This window comes from Bos javanicus, chromosome 3 (genome assembly GCF_032452875.1).
Source record: "Bos javanicus breed banteng chromosome 3, ARS-OSU_banteng_1.0, whole genome shotgun sequence".
In the NCBI taxonomy this organism is placed as follows: domain Eukaryota; kingdom Metazoa; phylum Chordata; class Mammalia; order Artiodactyla; family Bovidae; genus Bos; species Bos javanicus.
Genome location: NC_083870.1, coordinates 1,423,759 through 1,439,374, shown reverse-complemented (window position 1 = coordinate 1,439,374; position 15,616 = coordinate 1,423,759). Strand labels below are relative to the sequence as shown.

Sequence of the window (15,616 nt, the reverse complement as noted above, 5' to 3'; positions counted from 1 at the left end):
TGACATACTTAGTGCAGCACTTTCACAGCATCATCTTTTAGGATTTGAAATAGCTCAACTGAAATTCCATCACCTCCACTAGCTTTGTTCGTAGTGATGCTTTCTGAGGCCCACTTGACTTCACATTCCAGGATGTCTGGCTTTAGGTGAGTGATCACACCACTGTGGTTATCTGGGTCGTGAAGATCTTTTTTGTACAGTTCTTCTGTGTATTCTTGCCACCTCTTAATAACTTCTGCTTCTGTTAGGTCCATACCATTCTGCCATTTATTGTGACCGTCTTTGCATGAAATATTCCCTTAGTATCGCTATAATTTTCTTGAAGAGATCTCTAGTCTTTTCCATTCTGTTGTTTTCTTCTATTTCTTTGCATTGGTCACTGAGGAAGGCTTTCTTATCTCTCCTTGCTATTCTTTAGAACTCTGCATTCAAATGGGTATATCTTTCCTTTTCTCCTTTGCCTTTTGCTTCTCTCCTTTTCTTAAATATTTGTAAGCCCTCCTCAGACAACCAGTTTGCCTTTTTGCATTTCTTTTTCTTGGGGATGGTTTAAGTCACTGCCTCCTGTGTTATGTTACAAACCTCTGTCCATAGTTCTTCAGGCACTCTGTCTATCAGACCTAATCCCTTGAATCTGTTTGTCGCTTCCACTGTATAATCATAAGGGGTTTGATTTAGGTCATACCTGAATGGTCTAGTGGTTTTCCTTACTTTCTTCAATTTTAGTCTGGATTTGGCAATACAGAGTTCATGATCTGAGCCACAGTAAGTTTCTGGTCTTATTTTTGCTGACTTTATAGAGGTTCTGCTTCTTTAGCTGCAAAGAATAGAAACAGTCTGATTTCGGTATTGACCATCTGGTGATGTCCATATGTAGAATAGTCTCTTGTGTTGTTGGAAAAGGGTGTTTGCTATGACCAGTGCATTCTCTTGGCAAAACTCTGTTAGCCTATGCCCTGCTTCATTTTGTACTCCAATGCCAAACTTGCCTGTTCCTCCAGGTAGCTCTTGACTTCCTACTTTCGCATTCCAGTCTCCTATGATGAAAAGACATCTTTTTTGGGTGTTAGTTCTAGAAAGTCTTGTAGGTCTTCATAGAGCCGTTCAGTTTCAGCGTCTTAAGCTTTACTGGTTGGGGCGTAGACATGGATTACGGTGATATTGAATGGTTTGCCTTGGAAACAAACATAGATCATTCTGTCATTTTTGAGATTGCACCCAGGTACTGCATATCAGACTGTTTTGTTGACTATGAGGGCTACTCCCATTTCTTCTAAGGGATTCTTGCCCACAGTAGATATAATGGTCATTTGAATTAAATTCACTGATTCCAGTCCATTTTAGTTCACTGATTCCTAAAATACCAGTTTACTCTTGCCATCTTCTGTTTGACCACTTCCAATTTACCTTGATTCACGGACCTAACATTCCAGGTTCCTATGCAGTATCACTCTTTACAGCATCAGACTTTACTTCCATCACTAATCACATCCACAGCTGGGTGTTGTGTTCGCTTTGGCTCTGTCTCTTCATTCTTTCTGGAATTATTTCTCCACTCTTTCCCAGTAGCATATTGGGCATCTACGGACCTGGAGAGTTCATCTTTCAGTGTCCTATCTTTTTGCCTTTTCATACTGTTCATGGGGTTCTCCAGGCAAGAATACTGAAGTATTACTGAATACTGAAGAATACTGAGCCAGACCTACGTTTGAGTCTCCTGCAGAGGTACGAGTGGCCTGCCACAGGGGCAGGGGCTCTGGGTGCAGTTCCCTGGTCATACAGCCTGTGGCATAAGCCCTGTTGGAGCAGGTCGCCATTAACCCCACCATAGAGCTGCGGAGCAGATGACCCACAAACTGCAGAGGCATGCATATAGAGAGTATATTTATGTGGTGGCTTAACATGGCCTTACATTTTGTGGAAATTTATTTTAATGTTATGATGGTGTGAAAAGCACACCAGATTGTCATAACTTCAGTTTCTTTTACTGACTTGGGTAAATTACCCTGATTTTTGCCCTGTCCTGTATTCAGCCTGTGAAACTAAACACTGTTATAAATATAGGTTTTTCATATAGGAGACAAGTGATTGGTTGTTATTGTTCTGTCGCTCAGTTGTGTTTGACTCTTTGTGACCCCATGGACTGCAACACGCCAGGCCTCCCTGTCCATCACTAACTCCTGGAGTTTACTCAAACTCACATCCATTGAGTTGGTGATGCCATCTAACCATTTCATCCTCTGTCGTCCCCTTCTCCTCCTGCCTTCTATCTTTCCCAGCATCAGGGTCTTTTGTAATGAGTAAGCTCTTTGCATCAGGTGGCCAAAGTAATGGAGTTTTAGCTTCATTATCAGTCCTTCCAATGAATATTCAGGGTTGATTTCCTTTAGGATTGACTGGTCTCATCTCCTTGTAGTCCAAGAGACTCTCAAGAAGCTTCTTCAACACCACAGTTCAGAAGCATCAATTCTTCGGCGCTCAGCTTTCTTTATAGTCCAACTCTCACATCCATACATGACCACTGGAAAAACCATAGCCTTGACTAGACGGACCTTTGTTGGCAGAGTGATGTCTCTGCTTTTTAATACACTCTCCAGGTTTGTCATAACTTTCCTTCCAAGGAGCAAGCATCATTTAATTTCATGGCTGCAGTCACCATCAGCAGTGATTTTGAAGCCCAAGAAAATACAGTCTGTCACTTTTTATGCTTTTTCTTCATCTATTTGCCAAGAAGTGATGGGACCAGATGCCATTGTCTTAGTTTTTTGAGTGTTGAGTTTTAAGCCAGCTTTTTCACTTTCCACTTTCACCTTCAAGAGGCTCTGCAGTTCCTCTTTGTTTTCTGCCATAAGGGTGGTGTCATCAGCATATCTGAAGTATTGATATTTCTCCTGGCAGTCTTGATTCTGGCTTGTGCTTCATCCAGCTTGGGATTTTGCATAATGTACTGTGTGTATAAGTTAAATAAGCAGGAGGCAAGACATAATGGCAAAGGATCATAGCATCTCAGATATGAAACCTGAAAGGTAATATTAAGAACCCCAAATGATGTTACAGAATTTAAACATTTTATCTATTTTTTAGAATAAATTATTACATAAATATCTAGTTATTTATAGGTTTTCAATATTAGTAAAGAATCTTAAAATTTTATGAAAACTACCTTTTCTCTTTGTATTAAAATATGTGTTTGCTCCCTTTTAAAAGTAAAAACATGTCTTAGCCTTTACTTAAATTATAGATTTCTAATGTCCCAGAATCCCAGGGACTGTGCAGCCTGATGGGCTGCCGTCTATGGGGTCGCACAGAGTTGGACACGACTGAAGTGACTTAGCAGCAGCAGCAGCTTTTCATTCTGATTGCTTTCAGTCTGGTAGCTTTTCAGGTCTGATATTTCTGGCTTCCTGGAGCAGAGAACCCTGTACATAATGATTACTTTTTTTATTATTATTTTTGACTGTGCTGGGTTTTTGTTGCTTTGCTCAGGCTTTTCTCTTGTTAGGCAGATGGAGGCTGTTCTCTGGTTGTGTAGTGCAGACTTTGTCATTGTGATGGCTTGTCTTGTTTTGGAGTCCAGGCTTGTAGGTTTTCAGGCTTCACAGGGTTGGTAGTTGAAGCGCCCTTGCTCAGTAAGTGAGGTGCACAGACTTAGTTACTCCGAGTCTTGTGGAATCTTCCTGGACTAGGGGTCAAACTAGTGTCCCCTGCATTGGCAGATGGATTCTTACCCACTGCACCACCAAGGAAGCCCATAATTTCTTAAAGTTGTTTTTTTTTTGAGTGGACAAATTAGATGAATATGTGTAAACCTTATTTTAAAGTGATCTTTAGAGAATAGTGATCAGTAGTCAGTATACTTAAAATGATTAACATGACATTGATTACTTTTTAAAAAGTGATTTTGTAAAATTCTTGTTAGAAAATATTTTTGCATTTCTAAAAGAGAAGGTGGTCAATGTGCAGAACACTTAGATGTACCAAACATCAGCATATGGGTCTGAATTTCAGCTGTGCCATCATTTGCAAGAGTGTTGCAGAATAAATCACGCAGCCGTGCAGTGTCCTAGTATGCAAAATGAAGGCATTCAATTGATTACTGTTAACATTTCTCTTGTTCTAAAACTCTGCAGTTTTCATCCTTTGTTGTTTGTAAGAACCAGGAGAGATAAAGGTTACCTTTATGTTAGATTCAATTCTGTATCTAGTGATAGAGGATAGTAGTACTTACTACTGTTGTTAAATGATAAAGGAAAACCTTGAAAATGTTCAGTGGTAGTATGTACAAGCTGATTATGTTAAGATCAGTTGTGCCACTTTTATTTTCTTTAATGGCCTGTACTTTTTATATTCCTAATTTTTCTCTAAGTATTAAGATTTTACTACAAAAGAATGATATGTTTATAAGGGGCTCAACGCAAATGGTGGCATGTTCGGAGGTTTATGGCCTCTTCAAGTGTAAGGAGATTTTATGAAGTGGTCTACAATATAATACTGTTTCTGTTTTTTTTTTTCCAAGTTTCATTTTTTCAGGGTGGGAGGAGGTGCTCGGGGCGTCTCTCTTTTACATTGAGCATATTCCATTGCATATTAGCTTATTATTGGGGAGTTTTTCCAAAGTAAAAATGAAATCTGTTTAATGGTAAGTTCAAGCTTAGAATGGAGAGTTTTAATAGCCTCATTTGTCTCCCAGATGGTCTCAGATAGTCAAAGATTATCTGAGTGACATTACTTCAGGGGCTCTTGCCCCTTCACGTTGGGCAGAATGAAGCCCGGCTACCCTGTGGCAGTGCTGCTGGCCTGGAGCTCCTGAGATCCGGCATGCCTTTTCCACAGTCCTGCTTGTTTTCTCTCACATTCATGTTAGAGAATCGTGTGCGTGTATACACACACCTGCACACACACACTCCCAAATATCTCGTGTGACTTGGCTCACATAATTAAGAGATTAGACGCTTTAGAGATGGTAGAACTGGACTCTAGGTTGCTGTGCCCTCGGGTTCTTTTATTTATGGTTGCAAAACAACTTCCAGCAGCAACCAGGAAAATATGCTTCCTTGTTCATGTCCAAAGAAGGGAGAGTCACCACTTACTGTCTGTACTCAAAGTGAGAAAAAGTTCAGGAGCTCTTTCCTTGGTTTCGTTGGCTAGATTTGAGTAAAGTTCTTGTATACGTACAGTTCATTCCTGAACAAGTCATCAGCTTGGGGTATTAGTTAATCTTTCAGATCTTGCCCTTATCCAAGTGGGAGAGTAGGAATGGCAACCAGCGTGGACCATTAGTGTGTAGCCTGCTGTCAGACATCAAAGTCAATGAAATCGATATTACTGGATCAGCTCTGGCCCACTAGGGGCCCTTTGGCAGTCACTGGTATAGTCCAAAGTGGACCAAGGATGGGCCCTAAGGAGCACCAATATTTAACAGAGGAGAAGAGGAGCCTGTGAATCAGTTTGCTACTTATGTTTATTCTGTATTGCTGCTTTGATGGAGAATTGTTTTACAAATTTAAGACAATAATGATGACCTTAGGGTATGTTTTCTTTATATTTCTTTTTCCAAGACAATGGATTGCTGGAAATATGGTAAGCTTAGAAACTGAGATTTGAATTTATCCCTTAAGTAAAACTTTTCCCTTGAATATTTGAGTAAAAATGTTCTTATAATTCAAGTGTTTCCTAATTTGAGAAACGAAAATAACAAGCAGGAGAAAACAAGTCAAATGTATATTCTTTTCTGCTTCCTGCCTTGTTTGTAAAGTCAAGAATCTGACCTTTGAGTAAATTGCATCATGCTTCTTATCATAAAACAGATTATAAAATAATTTTTGGTGTAGGTAAATATTCTGCTTTGAATTTCTTAGGTTTTTTCTTTGTAAATTGTGACTGATCGTCAACTCACTTAAAACATGATTTTTAAAAGTACATTTTGCAGGTGTAATACTGAAGGTATTTGGCTCCCCTGGTGGTCCAGTGCTTAAGAATCCTCCATACAATGTGGGAGACACTGGTTCAGTCCCTGGTCTGGGAAGATCCCACATGCCTTGGAGCAGTTAAGCCAGTGCACCACAACCGCTGAGCCCTGTGCTCTGGCTCACGAAGCCAGCACACCCTAGAGACCATGCTCTGCAGCAAGAGAAGCGCCACCACGAGAAGCCACACATGAGTAGCCCCTGCTCTCCACAACTAGAGAAAACTCATTCCCAGCAGCAAAGGCCCGGCACAGCCAAAAATAAAACTATTCAAAAAATACTGAAGGCATTTAGCAAATTATTTTAAATTACAACCTTCAGAAAACTTCAGCTGGCTTGAATTCATTGATTTAAATGGTATATGGCATATTTGATTTACCCAGTAGTTTTTCGCCATTATATCTCTCTGGTTACTTTAAAAACTACCTGGGTTTTGTTTTTGGTTTTTTTGTAGCACTGTCTGTTGTCTTAAAGGAAATAGAGAAGGAATTACAAATATATATACAGAAGTTAATGGAAAATGAGTATTTTGTAGTGTATAAACTCTAATGTGTTAGATACTAAGGAAGAACTGCACCCATGTATGTTCCTTTTTTTTTGGCTGTGCTGGGTCTTCACTGCTGTGTTAGGACTTTCTCTAGTTGCAGCGAGTGGGGCTACTGTCTTGTTGGACTTCTCCCTGAGGTGGCTTGTCCCCTGTATTGGCAGGCAGATTCTTAACCACTGGACCACCAGTGGATACATAGCACCAGTGGATGTACACATGGATGTCTCTCCATGTATGTTTCTTAAAAAAATTTTCTTTTTTTTTTCTTCTTTTTTTTTAACAAGTACAGCCATCCCTTAGCACTGGGGAAATTAGTTTCATGACCCTCATGGACACCAAAACCCAAGGGTGCTGAAGTCCCTTGTATAGGATGGCATAGAATTTGTATATATCGTATATAGTACTTTAAATCACCTTTTGACTACTTATAATATCTAATACAATATAAAGGCTGCATAAATAGTTGTGAAAATAATGCAGATGCCCTGTAAATAGTTGCTAGCATGTGGCAAATTCAGGTTTTACTTCTTGAAACTTTCTGGGTTTTGTTTTTTTTTAAGTTATTTTTTATTTACATGGGTTGATTAAATCCTTGGATGCAGATCCCATAGATATGGAGGGCCAATTTTAGTGAAGAATGTTAAAATTTATGACTCAAACTTTCAGGCTCATCCCTACGTACATGATTGATGTATTGGAAAAAAGATTATTCTCTTACTGTAAAGTAATAAATGGTTAGGTTGTTGCCTTGTGTGTCTAAAGACCTCAGTGGTGGGAAATGTGTTGTGAGACAGTGATCTACTAACCAACAGACTTAATACAGGAGACCAGTGAGTTCTCCTTTGCATTGTATTTTATTACCTTGTCTTACTTAGTTCCAACAGGTTAAATAAAGCTTTGCAGTTTCTGTTTCATATTCAGCCTCCTCTGAAATTTGACACTATATAAAGTTCTCAAACTTTAGCTTGCATCAGAATCTCCTGGAGGGTTTGTGAAAACATATATTGCTGGACTTCACCCCCAAAGTTTCTGTTTCAGTAAGTCTGGGGTGTGGGAACAAGAATGTACATTTCCAATCATTTTCCTGAGGATGCCGATCTAGGTACTGCCCTTTGAGAATCACTGATGTAAAAACATTTACTTTTAAGTAAAACCAATGAGGAGTCATACTGAATTCATTTAAGGGAAAGAAAGATACACACAATATTTACTACTATTTAGATTAAACTTTATATTGTTTTTCTCTGGATGTTGGTTATTATATTTTAAGTGACCTACTGGGAATACTCTCATAAACTGTGTTTCTTTAGTAAAAGAATGGTTGCCATTGGTAATTGTAACTTTTCACAGACACTTTTTTTTTTGGTATTGGGTTTTTACTAAGTACTATGATTGTTATTTCACACAGTTCAGTTCAGTCCCTCAGTCGTGTCCGACTCATTGCAACCCCATAAATCGCAGCACACCAGGCCTCCCTGTCCATCAACAACGCAGCATGCCAGGCCTCCCTGTCCATCACCATCTCCTGGAGTTCACCCAGACTTCATCCATCGAGTCAGTGATGCCATCCAGCCATCTCATCCTCTGTCCTCCCCTTCTCCTCCCGCCCCCAATCCCTCCCAGCATCAGAGTCTTTTCCAATGAGTCAACTCTTTGCATGAGGTGGCCAAAGTACTGGAGTTTCAGCTTTAGCATCATTCCTTCCAAAGAACACCCAGGACTGATCTCCTTTAGGATGGACTGGTTGGATCTCCTTGCAATCCAAGGGACTCTCAAGAGTCTTCTCCAACACCACAGTTCAAAAGCATCAATGCTTCGGCGCTCAGCTTTCTTCACAGTCCAACTGTCACATCCATACATGACCACTGGAAAAACCACAGCCTTGACTAGACGGACCTTTTGAATATTAAAACTTTAAGCTAGTTTGAGGCCAGTACACAACTTCTTTGCCATTGCCAACTGTGCACGTTTCTGTGGAAACTCAGTAGGGACCAGCAGGATCGCTTTTGTTGGAATCACACCTGGCTTATTTGCATCCATTTTAAGTTGGGGAAATTTCAAAAGAATAAGAGGTCTGTAGATACGCCAGTGGACAGCAGTAAGAGCTTGTCACTTTGTAACCATCACACTGGTCTAAAAGAGGAAGGGTGAGTAGGTTTTCCTTATTTGTTACAGTTCCTGCTCTGGATGATTTTGATGGGTGTGCTCAACCTAGATAGCATATTCAAACGCAGAGACATTAATTTGCCAACAAAGGTCCGTCTAGTCAAGGCTATGGTTTTTCCTGTGGTCATGTATGGATGTGAGAGTTGGACTGTGAAGAAGGTTGAGCACCAGAGAATTGATGCTTTTGAACTGTGGTGTTGGAGAAGACTCTTGAGAGTCCCTTGGACTGCAAGGAGATCCAACCAGTCCATCCTAAAGGAGATCAGTCCTGGGTGTTCTTTGGAAGGAATGATGCTAAAGCTGAAACTCCAGTACTTTGGCCACCTCATGCGAAGAGTTGACTCATTGGAAAAGACTCTGATGCTGGGAGGAGTTGGGGGCAGGAGAAGGGGACGACAGAGGATGAGATGGCTGGATGGCATCACCGACTCGATGGACGTGAGTTTGAGTGAACTCTGGGAGTTGGTGATGGACAGGGAGGCCTGGCGTGCTGAGATTCATGGGGTCGCAAAGAGTCGGACACGACTGAGCGACTGAACTGAACTGAAAAGTCTGTTTATTTTGTGTATTTAGTTTCTGTTTCGTATTAGTATGTTCTGTTTCATTTTGCTTTTTGTTTTAGGTATATCCTCTTACAGCTTAACATTTTAAAAAATATAGATACATAGTTAAATATAGATCATACTTTTTAAGAGAGGGAAAAATTCTTTTTTTTTTTTCAGTTGTGAAACAATAGTAAAATGTCGTAATAAATTTTTAATCATCATTGGAGAATTGTGACAGAATTTTAGTGATGATCTCTATTTTCAATATTATGAGCTAATATGAGCCTCTTCTCTCACAAAAATAACTCCTTTTTAAGAAGATAGTTTGAACTGTTTACGTATTTGATTTTGTTTGCACTTTGAACTTAAGCTCTTGGTTCAGTGTTTCATGAAGTAGTTAAGAACATCATAGAATATATAGAAAAAAGTCGATTGTCTATTACATGAGCACTGAGCACAGTTATATAAAACTCAGACGATTCTCATTAATGTTGTCCTACTCAGTTGTACTAATTTATACCAAGTACACTAATTAGTCACGTCATACTAATTCAGACAAAGCTACGAAGTAGAGGTATGTGGCAAGTAAGAGTCAGTGTGTGTACCAGCTCTTCATCCATTAAGGCTGCTTGAACCTACTGTTCAGGGTTCTGAGCCCTTGTGGCAAAGAATGTAATGGTCAGTCAGTGACAGTAAATGTACACACCCATGTGTACCAAATAGTGACCTTTCTCATTTTCTGAAGACAAAATGTAATCTTGCACCTTTTCCCAGAATTCAGTGATAACAATCTATATTGATGTATGCCTGTCATCTGTGTGAGTGTTCTCAGCCAACTGAAGTAGTTGCTTATAAATTTGGAAGGAGGTTAATGTCAGATTTGGGGGTCTTTTTTAAAGTTAATGAAATACACCCTTAAAAGAAAATATGAAGTAGGCTATCGAGCTTCATGAAGGACCACCCCCTTATAATACATAGTCCAAGAAGTTTCTGATTTGCCTCCATGTTTCTGAGGTAGCTGCAGGTGCTAGTATCCCTGTTCTGTGGATGAGGAAGTAGGCACAAGAGAGATACCTGTTTCCAGTCACTTTATATTTAGGCAGCTAACCATTCTAGTGCTGCCCACTATTTGTGATTGTTCCCCCTTAGAGTCTTAGGTTATTTCATACACCTTACTCAGTCTTGCCTTTTTCTCTTTTTGTATTCATAGACTGGAAAAGTAAGAAGAGCTTCCCTGCCTTTTAATTACCAAACTACTCTCAGGTTTCAGTGAATCAGTTCAGAGAAAGAATGCAGTCTTTCTATACCTGGTAAATATCTTATGCTAATAAAAGCTATTAATTTAGTGGCCCCTGATAAAATCCAGGTGTTATGATGATTACCTTTGAGTTTGTGGAATGATTATAAAAATGACTCAGTATATTATAGTTCATTTTAACTCTGAAATTTGTTTGATATGTATTGATATGATAGTTATGCTTAGAATGCCTGTGTCCTACCCAGCAATGGAAAACAGTTTAGGATTGGCCCTACTACTTAGATTTGGCTCTGATTTCTTTTGAAAAAGTTGTGAAATTAATGTAAATAGGTACATGTTAAGTCTCATTTTTATTGAGATAATATAACAGTAATAATCCCTATGTGGTAGTTTAATAGAAGTGCTTTGTAGTTTTATAAAATTAATCTATTAATCAAAATATTATAACCTGGATTTTACCATTTTACAAATGACCTAAGTGAATATTCCATCACTTCATGGGAAATAGATGGGGAAACTGGAAACAGTGTCAGACTTTATTTTTCTGGGCTCCAAAATCACTGCAGATGGTGACTGCAGCCATGAAATTAAAAGACACTTACTCCTTGGAAGGAAAGTTATGACCAACCTAGATAGCATATTGAAAAGCAGAGACATTACTTTGCCAACAAAGGTCCGTCTAGTCAAGGCTATGGTTTTTCCTGTGGTCATGTATGGATGTGAGAGTTGGACTGTGAAGAAGGCTGAGCACTGAAGAATTGATGCTTTTAAACTGTGGTGTGGAGAAGACTGTTGAGAGTCCCTTGGACTGCAAGGAGATCCATCCAGTCCATTCTGAAGGAGATCAGCCCTGGGTGTTCTTTGGAAGGAATGATGCTAAAGCTGAAACTCCAGTACTTTGGCCACCTCTTGCGAAGAGTTGACTCATTGGAAAAGACTCTGATGCTGGGAGGGATGGGGGCAGGAGGAGAAGGGGACGACAGAGGATGAGATGGCTAGATGGCATCACTGACTCGATGGATGTGAGTCTGAGTGAACTCCGGGAGATGGTGATGGGACAGGGAAGCCTGGCGTGCTGCGATTCATGGGGTCGCAAAGAGTCGGACATGACTGAGTGACTGAACTGAACTGAACTGAAGTGAATATTAGATTGATGAAGTAACTTGTTTAAGGAAGTTCAGTTAGCCAGTGTATAGCTACGATTAGAATCTAGATGCCTAGTCTAGTGCCTTTTAAAAATTCTTAAAGTACCTTAAATATAAATTAACTTACTTAAGGGAATAAAAAACCATAATGACATTTCATGTGAATTTCCCTCTTGTGTAACTTAATACAGCAACAGAGAAGACAAAATAGTTTTATTTATTCTACATTAAATATTTTGTCTATTAATAGCAATATTAGAACAATTAATTAACTACTAGGTGCCACTGAAGCTTTTAGATATGTTTTGTTCAAATCTGAGGAGAACCCTTGGGAGTATTATTGTACCTGTTTTACAGATGAGGGAACTGAGGCTTAGAAAGAGTAATAGTTTAGAATTTTTACACTTCTAGAACTGGAGTTTAAACACACTTTTCCTCTGCTTTCAAAGCACATTACTAAACTGTGAAATCTGTTTATTTTTTAAATTAAAATTTAATGATCCAACCCATTCCTTATTAATTGATACTGATTATGGAATTATTTCCTCTTAACTCATCCATCCCAAAATTTGACCACTTTAAAGACATGTTGAAGTAGTGTGGAGAAACCATAAAATTGTTTCTGTAGGCTTTATACCCCCTCAAAAAATATATAATGTGCTCAGTCCCTCAGTCATGTCCGACTCTTTGCAACCCCTTGGACTGTAGCCGGCCAGGCTCCTCTGTCAATGGTATTCTCCAGGCAAGAAACTGGAGTGGGTAGCCATTTTCTTCTCCACTTTATATAATATTTGTATGTTTAAACTAATTTGAGCAAGTCCATATGTATATTTAGTGTGTCTAAATATACATATGAAAGTTTTGTCTCCATGTTTTTACTTATTATAGTTGATCATCAAGTAATGATTATTTTCCTAAAATATTTTTAAAGTGGACCTTTCAAAATTAGTTAAGAGGAGAAGGAGATGGCGGAGGAGTAGGTGGACGTGGAGTACGTCTCTCTCCACGGATACATCAGGATACACCTTCAGACACAGGAGTCCGTGCAGGACACCAGCGAGAGCAGACAGGAGTACCTGACCAGAGGAAAAGAATACACAGAACCACACAAAACTCGGTAGGATGAAGGAACTAGGGGGAAAAACAGGAGTGTTAGTAGGAGTGGACCTGCTCTCAGCGGGTGGGGGAACACATCGGGGCAGTTGTCCGAGTCAGAGGAGAAACATTTAAGGCTGAGAGGGAAACAGCTGATCTGTGACAGCGTGAATGGAATGAGAATCAGACAGTCCTTGCTGCAGCCATACATGCCCCGGACAGGAGCTGGTCCTCTGGAAGGTGCAGTGGCTGGGAGCTGGAGTTTGGGGAGTGTGGAGCAATCCCAGGGCAAGGGCTGCTGTTGACTGCAGAGAGACGGATGGAGGGGATGTGAGGGAGGAGACTGTGGTGGGAAATGCCTGTGGAAGAAAGCCAGGAAGCCAAGGAAGCAAGGCAATACAGCTGAGTGTCGTAGGGGGTGAAGCCGTCACTGTCACCGTAGCCTGTCTCCCCCAACATGCCAGCATCTGCAGCTGAAGAATAGAGGCTGGCCCATCAAACGCCTGACACACTGAACTACAGATAGGACCCCACCCAGGGGGCCCCTTTAGGTGCCTGAAGTGCCGATCTACAGAGTAGGACCCCAGGCATGGCAGCCCTCTATGTGCCTGAATGGGTGGAGCTACAGAGAAAGACTGGCCAAAGAGGCCTTCTGATTGCCAGCTACAACAGGCTCGGAAAAAAGACTCTGATAGGGCCATAACTCCTGCAGCAGAGACAGTCGTGTCCCTGCACACTTTGAGCTGCCAGGCACTAAGAAATCCAATTAAGCTTTTGAGCTTTTTTTCCTTCCCCTCAGTCACATTTTTTATTGTTGTTGTATACCTCTGCCTCTACATTGGGCTTTTGCAGTTCAGCAGAGTTTTCCTCTTTTTTTTTTCTTTTTTAAAAAAATTTTAAACCTGTTGTTATTTTTTCTACACTTAACTCCTTTGTTTGCTTTTCCTACTGTTCTTTCCCCGTTGCAGTTATCTGTAACATATATAAATCTATCTACCTCTATTTAACTTTGCATATCTATTCTTTGTTTCTTTCTCTCCTTTCCTCTCAACATATTTGTTAGTTTTATTTTCATTGTTTTATTCCCCACTTGGCACCTTGTTTTAGTTTTGTTTTCCAGTTTGTGCTTTAGTTAGTTTTGTTCTTAACTGATAAATATAATTTTTGATTTGCTTTGTTCACCAGGTCAATCTACTGTACTTTATTTTTGTTAGACTGTTTTCACTTTGCTCAGTGTGTATATGTATATGTGTGTATTCCATTATTTTAATTATGATTTGCCTGATTTTGTAACTGCCATTTGGGGTTCATCTCTGGTTTACCATTTTTGGATATTTGTTTTGATCTCCCTTCATGCCATAACAAACCCACTTGTGGGTCAAGCCCTGAGTCTTTGGAGTGGGAGCACTAACTCCAAGACCCTAGATTACCAGAGAACTGACCCTAGGGAGTATCAGATAGTGAGAACTCACACAAAGCAAACCACTTGAATACAAGACCCAGCATCACCAACCACCAGTAGCACCCTCTGCAGGATGCCTCATCTAAACAACAAAACAAAAATACAAACCCAGTCATCAGCAGACAGGATTAACACCTCACTCACCCTTGCCCATCAGAGGAAAAACAAGCAAAAACCAGCACAAATCTCATCTTTATATGAAGCTCACACAAACCACTGGAGAATTCAACTTTCCTTGAAGCTTGGGAAAAGGAGACCTCAAACACAAAAACTGTTAAAAAAAAATAATAGACGGAGAAATGCTAAACAAATGAAGGAACAAACTAGAAACACAGAAGTCCAAATAAATGAAGAGGAAATAGGCAAACTACCTGAAAAAGAATTCAGAATAATGATAGTAAAGATGATACCTTGAAAATGGAGAAAATGCAAGTATCAATTAACAAAGATCCAGAAGAATTAAAGAATAAACATACAGAGACAAAAGGATTACTGAAATTAAAAATACTGTAGAAGGAATCAATGGCAGAATATCTGAAGCAGAAGAATGGATCAATGAACTGGAAGATAAAATGGTGGAAATAACTTCTGAAGAGGAGGATAAAGTAAAAAGAATGAAAAGAACTGAGGACAGTCTCAGAGACCTCTGGGACCATATCAAAGGTGCCAACTTTCGAATTATAGGGGTCCTAGAAGAAGAAGAGAAAAAGAAAGGGTATGAGAAAATTTCTGAAGAGATTAGAGTTGAAAATTTCCTCAACATGGAAAAGGAAATAGTCAATCAAGTGCAAGAGGCACAAAGAGTCCCATACAGGATAAACCCATGGAGAAACATGCCACGATACATACTAATCAAACTATTAAAGACTAAACACAAAGAAAGAACATTAAAAGCAGCAAGGGAGAAGCAACAAGTAACATACAAGGGAAACCCCATACACTTTAACGGCTGATGTTTCAGCAGAAACTCTGTAGGCCAGAAGGGAATGTCAGGAAATACTTAAAGTACTGAAAGGGAAAAATCTACAATCAAGATTACTGTACCCGGCAAGGATCTCATTCAAAATTGATGGAGAAATAAAAAGCTTTTCAGACAAGCAAAAGTTAAGAGAATTCAGGACCACAAAATCAGCTTTATGACAAATGTTAAAGGGACTTATATAGTCAAGAAATACAAGAGAAGCAAAATGATCTACAAAATCAACCCCAAACAATTAAGAAAATGGCAATAGGAACATATATGCCAATAATTACTTAAATGTAAATGGATTAAATGGTCCAACCAAAAGACACAGACTGGCTGAATGGATACAAAAACAAGACCCTTATATATGCTGTCTACAAGAAACCCACTTCAGACCTCAAGACACATATAAACTGAAAGAGGATGGAAAAATATGTTCCATGTAAATAGGAAGCAAAAGAAAGCTGG

General features: G+C 39.5%; 1 protein-coding gene across 5 annotated transcripts in view; it reads left to right on the top strand.

Moving 5' to 3' along the window:
- POU2F1 (POU class 2 homeobox 1) overlaps positions 1–15,616 on the top strand; it is a 202,357-nt gene that overhangs the window by 75,993 nt on the left and 110,748 nt on the right. Inside the window, exon 2 of one of the 5 annotated variants that reach the window (XM_061399433.1) lies at positions 10,435–10,534. The exons of the other annotated variants lie outside the window; for them this stretch is intronic. The gene's annotated coding sequence lies outside the window, so the exon portion shown is untranslated. The remainder of the gene's footprint in view (positions 1–10,434; positions 10,535–15,616) is intronic. 5 annotated transcript variants of the gene reach the window in all.